The sequence below is a fragment of the Phalacrocorax aristotelis genome, chromosome 2 (genome assembly GCF_949628215.1).
Source record: "Phalacrocorax aristotelis chromosome 2, bGulAri2.1, whole genome shotgun sequence".
In the NCBI taxonomy this organism is placed as follows: domain Eukaryota; kingdom Metazoa; phylum Chordata; class Aves; order Suliformes; family Phalacrocoracidae; genus Phalacrocorax; species Phalacrocorax aristotelis.
In genome coordinates this window covers 25,706,519-25,718,817 of record NC_134277.1, presented here as the reverse complement: position 1 = coordinate 25,718,817, position 12,299 = coordinate 25,706,519, and the positions used below count along the sequence as shown (strand labels likewise).

The 12,299-nt window shown below is 43.0% G+C and overlaps 1 long non-coding RNA gene across 1 annotated transcript in view; it reads left to right on the top strand.

Annotated features, from left to right (window-relative positions):
- The window catches only part of LOC142052550 (uncharacterized), a 28,162-nt gene extending 16,935 nt beyond the window's left edge, over positions 1-11,227 (top strand). The window contains exon 6 of the long non-coding RNA XR_012658872.1: positions 4,488-11,227. This is a non-coding gene — a long non-coding RNA (uncharacterized LOC142052550). The remainder of the gene's footprint in view (positions 1-4,487) is intronic.
- Positions 11,228-12,299: the final 1,072 nt, after the last annotated feature.

The following is a 12,299-nucleotide window of genomic DNA, read 5'->3' as shown; positions in this document are numbered from 1 at the left end:
TCTTTTGATAAGTACTTAACAGAAGTCTATTCAGTTAAAGTTGCCAATTCTTATTTTTACCATATGTACAGATCGAGAAATGTCAGAGGAAATGTGTATGGCAAATTAGGGTGAACTCTGTGGCCTGAATGTTAAATGAGAGGACAAATTATGCAGGATTTGTCTACTATTGCACTGCTCTCATTTGTGATTTCTTTGGGCAGGGCACCTTTATAAGACTGTCCTGAAGATATTATCATAATGGAATGTTTTGCATAATGGAAAACACAGTCACCTCAGATCTTCTTTTGCCTGACAAACCCTTGATTAGAAAAATAATAGGATGGAAATGGAATTTGTATTTATACAGGCAGGCATCAGAGCCATCGAGAGTGGAAGCTGACCTCAATACACTGGAGAACTGACATAGGCAGATGCAAACCCTCTGTCTTTACAGTAAATTTAGCCTAGAAATAGACTGGGAAACAAGCGAGAGTCATATAAAAGTCTTCCTACAGTGAAAAGTTCCTTATCCATGAGAAAAGTATCTGTGAAATACAAAAGATATCACACATTTTCATAGCTCTTGTTACACTGCAAGACCCACATTACACCATTGTGAAAACAAGAATGTTTTGATATTGAACAAAATGGTAAATGTTTTAAAGTCTCTATTACACATCTGCTTCAACTTTGGAAACTTTGGAGTCTTTAGGTCCATTGATGTACAGTTAGAAAACAGAGAATAATATACCGGCCTAAATCAGCATAGCCAAACATTTACATAATTAGGAGCTGGATTATTATTTTCAGAATTGAATACAGCCATGCTCCTGTACTCATCTGAATTCATGCTCACATCTGCATATGCATTTATAGGATTATTGCTGATGTGCACGTATCATCAGACACATAAACCCACTGGATTTATTTAATTATTCAGTATTCATCACAAAGTTTATTTTGCAAACAGAAACAAAGAAATAAACTCTCTAAAGCATACAATAGTTTGGAAGACTCTGTACCTTCAGGGAAATTGTAAAATCAAAAGGTAGATTTTACTAACACTTGCTTTCTCACTAATCTAAGAACGTAACGTGCTCTCACGTGACTGGACTTAATGTATGTTCAACTTGGAAGACAACAACATAATTTCATTACTGTCAATGATCTTGAGAGCACAAAACGGTGTTCTCTGCCAAGACCATATTGCGCACAGGTCTGACACTGGTTTTGGTTGATAAGGTTTCCAACACAGCTGGTTTGCAGAAGACCCTAATACAACTGCTTAAAATGCCTATCTTAAAATGCTTAAAATGCTATCTGTGATGGGAAGCTACTGTTCTGAAACTGGGTGTTACACATGCTGGGAGAGTGTAAGTGCTAATTACAAACGTGCTTATGCTTATTTCTGCGGTTGTCCTGAACGGAAGTGCATTGGCCAGTCTTAATACTTGATATAGCCTGGGAAATGAATCGGTCTACTGCTCTGAGCCACCTCATCTCTGTCTGATAAGGATAAAATCTTAGCCTGTCTTTGGTGTTCTGATAGCCATTTCCACTCTGTCTCCCTCACTGTGGTTTGTTGAGGCGATCTTAGTCTGATCCAAAGGCTCTGAACACCCAGAACTGCCGTTAAAAGCAACAAGGATGGGTGTATCCAGCATCTCTTAGGATCAAGCTTATCATTTTTAGCTGTAAATATCTGTATGACTAGAGTTACATGTGTTGGCTTTGAGATAATGTCATGATTTCATTGTGGTCAAAGATATTGAAAAAGCAAAGCATGGCTGATCTCTGCACAGTGTCTGTTCATGTTATTATCTTAACAGCAAACTCACAGCTGATTGCAGTTTGGCCTTTATCAGTTTTTCCCTCTAGCAATGGATAAAATCATTTTAGCTTGCTCAGGAACAGACCCATCTTAAGTAAGCTTAAGTAAACTCATCTTTACAGACAGCTGACAGGTAACACTAACCTTTATTTTTTAGTAATAAAAATGACACAAAAGTGGCCACAACTTAATATATATGAACAATGCCTAATGAAATCCAGGAATTCAGCTTTTCAGTGCCTGAAGAAGCAGATTTAATACCTGTGATTAGTGCTGCGAATTGCTCCACCTGGCTTCAAGTGAGCTGTAAATAGACTGGCTGATTAGAAGACTAAAAAGATAACCCAATTTAATGATTATACATAACATGCCTACCAGGATCCCCTACCTGAACAGTGGTATAGCTACTTTCTTTGAGGAAAACTTTGCAATGTATTAGAGAATCAATCTCCCCTCTTTTTTGATAGCAAGAGCGTGCCAGCCAGACAACCCCTTAGTAGCAGTCTGAACCTAGAAGCACATCCATCCATGTTCCCCAATGCTGTTTAATTCACCTTCTCTAAAGCGCTAGCAGTAAGTCCTGCACTGAGGTTGCATACTTCATGTATGTGTTACCCTACGCTGCTGTCCATTAATCCGTCACTGTCTCAAAGCTGCACTTAATCCATTATGACAGTAGTGTCATTTGTAAAAAAAAAAAAAAAAAAAAGGCATTTGTAAAATAGTGGTCTGAAATAAGAATCTGACTTGTACTAGAGTCTGTTCAGCCTCTGCTCAGAGGCAGCTACGAGCATGCCCCTGGATTACTCCCGTAAACCAAAACAAAGCCAAACTCTGTAATGACACCACTGGTAAATGCAGCAGTCATTTTTTTCTACTCTCTCCACTTCCAGTAAGATGATCCCGGGTGCATCTTGTCCAGCTCCAATTTTGGTGTCTCATCTATCTGACCCAGTGAGAAACACACAAACAAATAAATCCCGTAAGGAAGGGCAGGAAGTTGTGCGAGCTGTTACGTGGTTATTGTTACTAGGGAAACCACTTCCTTAGTATTCATGTGTTCAGCAGATCTGTCTGGCTGTGTCTCCAAGTCCCAGGCAATGTAATGGAATGAATGGCAACTGGGAAAATAAACCCTAACCAGCACAAAATACACTACAAGTGTCCGTGACACTTAAAATGAAAATCTCATTTTGGTAAATCAAACCTAAGCAGAAATATCTTCCCAAAATATGCTTTTATAACAGAAATGTGTGTGTTTGGAAGAGTCACTCTTCATGTGCTATACTCTACTCTCTTTTCCTCACATTAATACAGTGTCTGTAAAAGCAATCAGTACCGAGAGGCTTGAGTTAAAATCCTAAGACCAAACACCTACATTTTTTGGCTGCTGATCCTAGCTCCAATTTCACAAGCAGTATCTTCATCCAAGCAAAGGATGGGCAGAGCTAGTACTTTGCTTTGAAAACCAGATTCTGGTGTTGGATCTCATCTCTAACAACAGACATTACACGCTCCTGCTTTATGGGACAAGGTGGTTTTTTTGTTGTTGTTTTTGGTTTTGGTTTTTTTTTTTAAGATGCAGCTTGTTTCCAAGTTCACAAAAGTGTGTGACTTACAAAGCAATCTCAAGCATCAGCTATGCCTCTTAGTGTTCCCTGTACCCTTCCTTGTGTAGTTTAAACAAGTGGCTGCTTTCCCAGATTCAATCACAGAAAACAGGGCTGGAAGTGCTCTCAAGAAATCAGCTGTGCTAAGCAGGTTGTAATATATCTAATTTATACACAGATGCTCACCAGTTCCTTAATCTCCCCAGCAATGGGAATTCAACACATCTTGTCCTCAATAGGAATGCCACAGCTGATAAATTGATTTTGCCTCTTCTCCATCTTGCTCAAAAATCTCTGCTGAGTGATAAAGCCCAACAACGGTTACACACACCTTCCCTGAGCACTTCCAGCCCCAGCCTGCCAGTTCCAGTGCTAGCCTTATTACAAAACCAGCTCAGTGTTACTGCTCTCCTTGCTGGACTCCAGGCACAGAGTAGGTTTGCTCATCCACCAGAGGTCCAGTGCTGGCACTTAAGAAGCTTACTGTTCCTGAGGATCTCAGTAACCCCAAGCCCAGCCAGAACCAGCCATCTCAGCAGGTTTGCACTCATTTTAGAGCAGAACGAACTGCAGTGGGGAGATGCAGTGTGCAGCATAACTCAGTATTTCAAAGTTCACTTGCTGCTAGAGAAGGACTTTTCTAACTAACTTTTCAGAAAACAACATACATGCAAGGGTAGAGGCAGAGTTACAGGCAATACCACAGGAAGGGTAGTGGTGCATGTGTTTTGAAAGAAATTAAGGGGGAAAAAAGCAGCGGAGAATGAAAATACCTTATTCTAGTGAAGTCATGTGATAACAAAGCCCAGATGATCAACGGCTGTTTGGGCCTTGCTGAAGCAGTAGGCTCACAAACAGGGTAATGCAAAACTCAACATATAAATTGAGATAAAAGCTAGCAGAGCAGCTGGATAAAGAGGAAGATCCTTTTGACTCTACAGAAGTCATTATTATGACAGAGATACACATGAGTATTTAAAAACATAGGGCTTGCTTCCATTTTCCCAGTTTTATTTATATAGCTTGGGGCTAACTATAGCAAACATATTCTTGCTTTACAACAGATAGAGCAAAACAGAGAACCAGGCCTGTGGGATTTAGAAATATTCCTGACATGAAGACCTGCAACACAGGATGACAGCGTATCAAGATACAGAATCAGAGTTCAAATCCACAAGGGCGACAACTCATTCTTCTCTCAACATGTTTGTGTCTTTGCATGATCTCCAACCTGACTCCCAGTCTACAGTGTGATATGAGTTTGTCTGATCTACAGTGTGACCAGATAAAACAGTTAATGAAAGACCACTAAGAAGAGACTTTAGCAATTAGAAATATCCAGCACAAACCAACAGAAAGAAGCTGCTCATTAAGTATATCCACCGATGACACTAACTAAAGAGGCGCGTGTGTGCTACAGCCTGGAAAAGCAGGGAACTAGAGTTTGTACACACAGATAGAAGCTGTTGGAGGAAGGCAACTGAAGAACACACAGAAACTCTCACTGATGTCTGAAATTAAAGATGATCTAATAAATATGAAGAACAGTTCCAGGTTTCTTTCAAGAGCACAGCACTACACTGCACAGTCGGCAGCTTCTACCCTTCAGACATCCAGGTGTAAAAGACAAGGAGGAGATAGTGTTCAAGCCAAGCAGTGTCTTCAGCAGGGGTAGCCACGACTTTGGCACTGAGGGACAGGCATGACCTAGTGAGTTTGCTACGGATCCTCCGGCCATTTCACCCAGACTGCTATCTCATGAGGCAGTAAAAACAGCATTCACCATCCCCTGACAGGCCCCCACCTTCAGCTTAGGATTTACTTTAGCTGGACACTGTTGAGAGCTAGGAGATGACTTAGAGGAGATACTGCTATGGGCTTGCTTTACTCACATACCCTTCCTCAGGCATTGGCTGTCAGGTGTGGGTGGGAGGACTGGCAGACTCGTACTGGGCTGAAGGGCTTTTCTGCCGAGAATTAAGGCCATTTTGATGAGGCAGGATACAGGCATGGCACACACTAAGCCCTGGAAGGTGTTGAGTGCTCACAAGACCCACAGCATAGACATGGGCTTGGTCTTGCAAGAGCCCCATGCAGTGACAGCTGAGTTCTCAGGGGGATTCATGGAAGCAGAGTTGACCTGTTGCAGGTCTCCACATGGCAAAATTACCCCACACAAGAAGCTGCCACTTTGCTTTCAGGGGAACCTACAGTCACAGAGGAACAGCTAACAAGCTAACAACAGATGATGACAAAAGGAGGGCCCACGTGTGGTGGTTTGGACAAAGAGGCAGCATGGGGAGTGAGGCAGAAAACCTGCTCATTTGTCAGATGAGGAGTGCAGGCAGCAGAGCTGGAAACACCTCCTGTGGTTCCCTGAAGCTGTAGCTGTTGGAAGAGGGCAGGGGCCAAATCACCTGCCTCTCCTGTGCTTTGAGATGTGCGGTCTATAAAAAGTTGGAAAAGGAGACAGAACCCCCCTCCAGCTGAGTTCACACTTTCAGCAGAAGCTTTAATAAGAAGCTAGGTTGGCAAGAGAGAAGAGGACGGGGAGCCACAGGGCAGCCCAGATGTACATGTAAAAATCCTCCAGCAAGACGTGACATCTCGGCAGGGATGGAGAGTGCCAGGGTGCAAGCGAACAGTATGGTTTCATTGCTTTGTGGCTCAAACTGTGCCCAAGGTCTGCACCCACAAGTCCTACATTTTGAAGATGCAGATCTGCCTCTGGCCCAGTGCCGTGCACACCAGCTAAGAAGTCCAATAATGGCTATTGATAGTTGCAGGCTGCTGTTCAATCACAGGATGGTTTGCCTGTGACAGGCCACAAGGGAAGTCAATGCTGATGATAGTGTTTTTAGCCAAGAGCTGCCCGCCCAGAAATCAAATCTGCCAAAAAGACATTTACACTCTTCAAGTGAAAACAAAGCAAAGTGGCTGCGGCTTTTAGAAACACTGCTGAGAGATCAATTCTTAGGTTTTCCACAGATTATAGAGTGAATGAAATGACTGTGAGTGTTAAATATATATTGGCACAGTTGTTTGATGAGGATTTTGGAAGGGGAGGACTGAAGAAGCCATATTTCTTTAGCGCCTCAGGTGTTTATCACAGAAACCAGTTTGCTGGAAAAGTCAATGCAACCACAAAGCTAGCACATCCCCCCGTCCATGCGGAGGAGGCTGCAGCTCAGCAACTGAGCAAGTTATCTTACATGCTCCCAAAGCAGAGTACAAGGAGGTTGAAATAACAGCTGAGCTCAAGCTAGAGCTGAGCACAGAGAGTGTAAGGAATCGCTTAGTCACAGAAAAATGCAAACAGTCATAATGTCAAGTCAAATTTAGTCAACAGTTTCACCTGAAATAAAACGTGGAAGGCATTATTTTGTTGTTTTTGCAATAGTTTTTTGCTTTGACTTTTCAGGCAAGATTTACAAGCTGACTTGAAAACAATTTCTGAAACAACAGAGAATGGGAAAAGAGCATCCTTATGCCATAGCAACTAGATTTTGTGAGACTGGAGGCATATATCCACTCCTTTTTCTAACTGATTTAAAGCTAGGTCTTAAAATCATGGGCCTCTTTTCTCTTTCACAGTGATACTGATTTTGGTGGGACACCTTTTCGCCTTTCGTTTTTTCACCTTTGAAGATGATTGGAAGCAGGGATTGGAAAAGTCAGATGAGTGTCCTAGACACCAGACCATACCATAATCCTCACCTGTTTTCTTGCCCAATGAAAGTTCGTGACATGAACAGCATTTGTGGACACATCAGCATTCAAGACAGAGGCTCCTTTGTGTCCTCTATAGCTGCCACGGTGAGTTTTCTTCACCCCAAGTACCAACGCTTTCAAGCAGCCAGGAGCTCCACATTTCTCAGAAAACAGGGAGCAGGGCTGGGCTGGTGGCAGAGCAGGGACACGAGGCAGTGCTCACCACCACAGCTTCAGCTGTTTTACCTGTCCCACCCCATGGCGTACAAATTGCCCAGCAGCCTTGAATCCAGCAGAGCTACTTTCTCAGACAACGTCCATCGCAGGAGTTTCATTCGATCTGCCTGTGAGGCCGGGTTTGGGCAGCCAGCCTTACAGCCTGGCATTTAGGACATTTTTCTGAGAGGAAAACCTGGGGATTACTGAGCAGTTGGAGTCTCCCACCTAGAGAGTGAAAGTTCACACTGCTGGGTGAGAAAGGGGATCTCCCCTCACCAGTTTTGTGAACATTGCTCTGGTCACCCTGCATGAGTTTATTTTCACATTGCTTTCATGTCCTTTAGAAATGGCCCAAATCAGTGTGAAATACTTTATTCAACCTGAAAAAGCCCCTCCCTATTTGCCACACAGTCTGAAAAAATCTGGTTTGATGTCAATCCAGAAATACTTTTTCCTTTTTTTTTTTGTTTGTTTGTTTTTAAACATTGGCAGCACAGCATTCCTCCAAATGGGACCAACATGCAGCTCTAGATAAAATAAGTAAGTATTGCTAGCGCTTTGCTGAGAACATTAGCCTGGCTGCTCAGCTTCCTAGTGCCAAAGACTGCTGCCCAGAGTAAATGGCCGTACTTACTCTGTCCAGCAGTAGTTTGCTTTCTCTGTGCTCTTTAGAAAGTTATCAAAGAAACCCTTTTCATAGTAAGCACTGCAACTTCACTGCCGAAGGGCCAAATTCTGATCCCACTGAATTAAGCTCCCATTTCAGTAGGATCAGAACTGGCCAAAACTAATGAATTTAATCTGTCTCAGACTCCCATGGTGTCTGGTTTGGAGCTAGAGGGAGACAGGACATTAGGCCACCCATCATCTTTACACCCAAAGGGAGAATTCAGCAGACAGAGCAGATCAATGTGCCAGGTGAGGCCACAGCAGGAGGCACTCTGCAGACCTGCCTGTTTTTTCCCTTGTACCAGATGAAATCAGTCTTCCCCATTTGTCACCAAGTGGAATAGCGTTTAGCCCACTGATGCTTTAAACTTTTCCTGAAAGTCTGGAAATGATGAGACACAGTGTTTGCAAGATCCTACGTCCCGGATGACCAGAGCTGAGCTCAGGCATGGTGCCTTTGTAGCAGGATTCGCAAGGGTGAATATCACACTGCGGCTGCCACTGCAAAGGTCTCTTCATGGGTGCAGAAAGTAACTCTGGAGCATCTGAAAAAGAACCCCTCTTTTTCAATGTAAAAACACAGAAAAATATGTGTGTGTAATCATCTCATTCCCCAGAGTATTACACACATAATCAAAGGAGAATCACTACAGACTTCGTGCATAGAGGAATAGTGCTCTTCCTTTATGAATGAAGCACATAAGACTGAGCAAGCACCACTACCGAGGGTAAAGTAGACTGCTTGTAAAGAGAAAAATAAATAGATGGCATCTCCTCTGTAGCAAAATGACGGTAGCCAGATCCTCCTATTTTTACAGTCATTGTTCAACATTATACTTAAGAGCAGTATTAGAGCAAAAAGCACCTAATTTCACTTCAGCTGATTTAAAATGCATCTTAGTGCATCTGAGCTATTGTCTAATCCTTTTGTTTGAGATGTTCTGCACTAGTCAGCCACTTTTGATTGATGTGCTAACAATCCCCCTTAAGGCAGGTAATTCACAGACAGTGTTCATGATGTGCAAAGTGGCACTCTAGCTCCCACAAACAAAAGTCAGTAAACTTTAAATCCCAGAGCCCCTAAACTTATTTTGCATAAATCGTCCTCACAAGAGGGGAGGTGAGATCTCTTTATATGCATCTTCTGTATCAACTTAGAATTCAACTGATTTTTTTGTAACAGTGGGAAAGCTGAGTAGCGACAAATCACAGCAGAAAGCAAAGGTTGCAACCAATTTTGAGACCAAACGAAATAAAATTAATTACCTAATTTTAGCCTCTATCCAGTCAGCTATGTCCTACTTCAATGTCTTTTCAATTAAAGCTTTCTTAGAGTAATAATTAACAGAAGTAGATATATTTTTATTAAATAACGTCCTCTGCAGGTGGCATTTTTTCCTTGTGTGCTGAGGCTACAATAGATAGCATTTCCTGCTGTAACAAGAATAGGTTTTAAGCCTAAAAAATGTTGGTTTTTCCAAGTCTGCAAATGGGACATTTATGCTATTGGAAATCAAGATTTCAATCATTCCACTATGATGCAGTTTCTGTCCTTAGAAGATCTTGAAATAGTGTGCTGTTTCAAATGATGTAATATTGGGCATAGGAGAGAGGTTGGCTTCTTTTTTCTGAACTGCATTGCTTAGACAATCACATTTCTTTGTCTCAGAAACACATATATTTGTATTCATAGTAGAAAAAAAAAAACCCCAGCTGGTCATCACATAAAGGTAAAAAAGAGGACCATGAAACAATGGTACCAGCAACATCTGCAAGTATGTTAAAATTTATTCACCTATAAACCACGTAGCTGTTGCAACCTCTTATATATATAATAACAAATTATAGGCTATCAAGTGTGACTTCCTGCTTGCATAAGCCATTGACATCACAGAGTGGAATCTAGCCCCAAGCTCCAATTTGTGTTTAAACTGAACTGTCCCATCTTACAAAGTCATCCCAGATAAAGTCCTAATGCTAGTGAAATCAATGCAAAAAGATACTAATTTACTTCAGGATTGCCAGGATTCCAATTGATTTAAAACTGCATTAAAACCAGAGCCCTCCTGCATGAGCAGTAAGATGATCTATTAAGTCATTATTTTCTTTAGAAAGAATACATCTGAGCTGTAGTCTGAATTTACCTATTGTCTCTTCTAGCTGGTGAAGCTGTTATCCCCTTTCGATATGTTTCACTGCTAATGATGATCGGTTATTCCTTCTTTCATGGGGATATGCTTTCTAGAAATGCTTCATTCCAAACTAAAAGCAAAACCCTTAACATGTTCATGGAGTTGAAATACTGTGTCAAAAAGGAGAAATATTGAAATATCTGGGGAGAGCAGTTTGGCCAGTTTCACGACTGAAGTTCATGGTGTCTCAAAACCAAAGTAATCATACCAGTTTCTGTCATCTGCGCTGCCCCATAGCTGCACATACTGGAAGATCCCAGTGTTGGCTCCCAGCTCTGTGGCCAGGAGCCAAGAATCCCTGAGGTCTCTAGCCCCACAGTCATTCAGATGGAAACCTGTCACTGAGATGAGAAACCTGAGTTCCTGGCAACCCACAGGTGAAGGAAGTTAATTGAAAGAGAAGTCTTTCTCCCCTGGTAAATCAGTGTTTTTCAAAGCTGCTGAATAACCTTGCTTTGTTGGGAAAAAACTTCCAACCAGCTTTAATTAGACAGTCCCAAATTAAGTTAAGAAAAGCAATTTAATTGAAAGAAGGTGCAGTGATGTACGGGAGATTTGGGGTAGTGCTGAGGGACACCTCAAAAGAAAAAAGCATGTGTGCTACAAGAATGTTTTCTCTGTTGGGACGATGTAGTACTGGGAGGCATGTCAGAAAAATAACCAGTGTGGATTTCTTCATTTTTTCCTTGTATCGCATCCTGCAGCTAGGAGCATTGCAAGCTGATCCTTCATCTGTTAATCACTTGTTTAGGTGACTACTACCAGAGAACAAAGGAGATTGTATGTGGGGAAAATAAACCAAGTGGAGACTGAGGATCACATGAGAAGAGAGATTAAACAGCACCTTTTCTTTCTCTCTTTGTAGTAAATGTCCAAGGTAAAAAAAAAAAAATAATCCACCTAAGGCCATTTCTCTAGCTCAGGCTCCAGAGATATCTTTAAAAGAACTTGGTTGCAATTTTTTTTCTTCTCTGTATGGAAGAAATTAATAAAAGATCAGGGGCTGGAGCAAGTGTGAGTTTGATACGGTGTTTTACAGATGGCATGGAGTCCAATTCCATCTTCAGGTAGTCACACACCAGCACAAACCCCTGTTACTGCACTGGCTGTTGCACGGGTGTATCTGAGGGCAGATTAGGGATCTAAGGCAATGCATTAAGCAGGACTGAAGGTGTTGCATATGAACTGCTGGGTCATAGCAAAGTGCCTTCAAATGCGTTGAGTTGGTGGAAACCCTGGCAGGTGATGATATTTGGATGGATGTGAAAAGAGGAAGGGTTGGAGAGTCCCCTGAAGCCATCAGCAGAACAGCTGCAGGGGTTGACGCCCAGGCTGTACTCGCAGTTCAGGACACCTCAAAGGTGCGCTCTGGGGAGGGGGGTGCTGTGAGGGGAGGGAGGGCTCTGGCTTCTCCCAGCAACTAGTACCCAGCCTCTACCTGCCTGACAGCACTGTGCAGTCTGATGCCAGTCTGGAGCCATGGCTGAGGGAAGGAGAACCCCCATTCACAGAGTCATTTCATAAAACATTCAAAAAAGATCAGCGAAAGTCTTGAACCCTCACGTTGGTGCCAGAGTTCCCCAGCAGCGAGCCTTGCGTGGGCAGCCCCGGCCCATGGGGACCCCCGGTGAGGGGTGGCGGTGCTGCCCTGCATTGCGGGGAGCCGCCCCACTGCTTCCCTCGGCCACCGGGAGGGAGTCACACCGGTCTGGCCTTGGTGTTACTAGTAACGCTGTCCTCTGGCACAGCAGAGCTTCCATTTTCTGTGGGACAGCCCTTGAACGCACTTCAGTTTAAGGTCCCTTCTTTCCCATCAGCTGTCCTTCACATGCCCTGTCAACCATCTTGTCCATGGCCCTTCTGCAGCACCTCTGGGCCTGCACCAGCAGAGCTGCTGAGAAACGTGTGTTTGCGCAAAAACGGGGCATCTGAAGTGGTGTTCAGCAAGGCCAGCAAATGTAAATGTGCTCCTTGTTCATTCCTGGCACATTCTCCTACCAGACAGATTCCTGCAGTCAAAATATTTTGGTGTGAAGCAGCTCAGCAGCCCCAGCCGCAGGTGTGGGAATTCACCGGGCTCAGTGT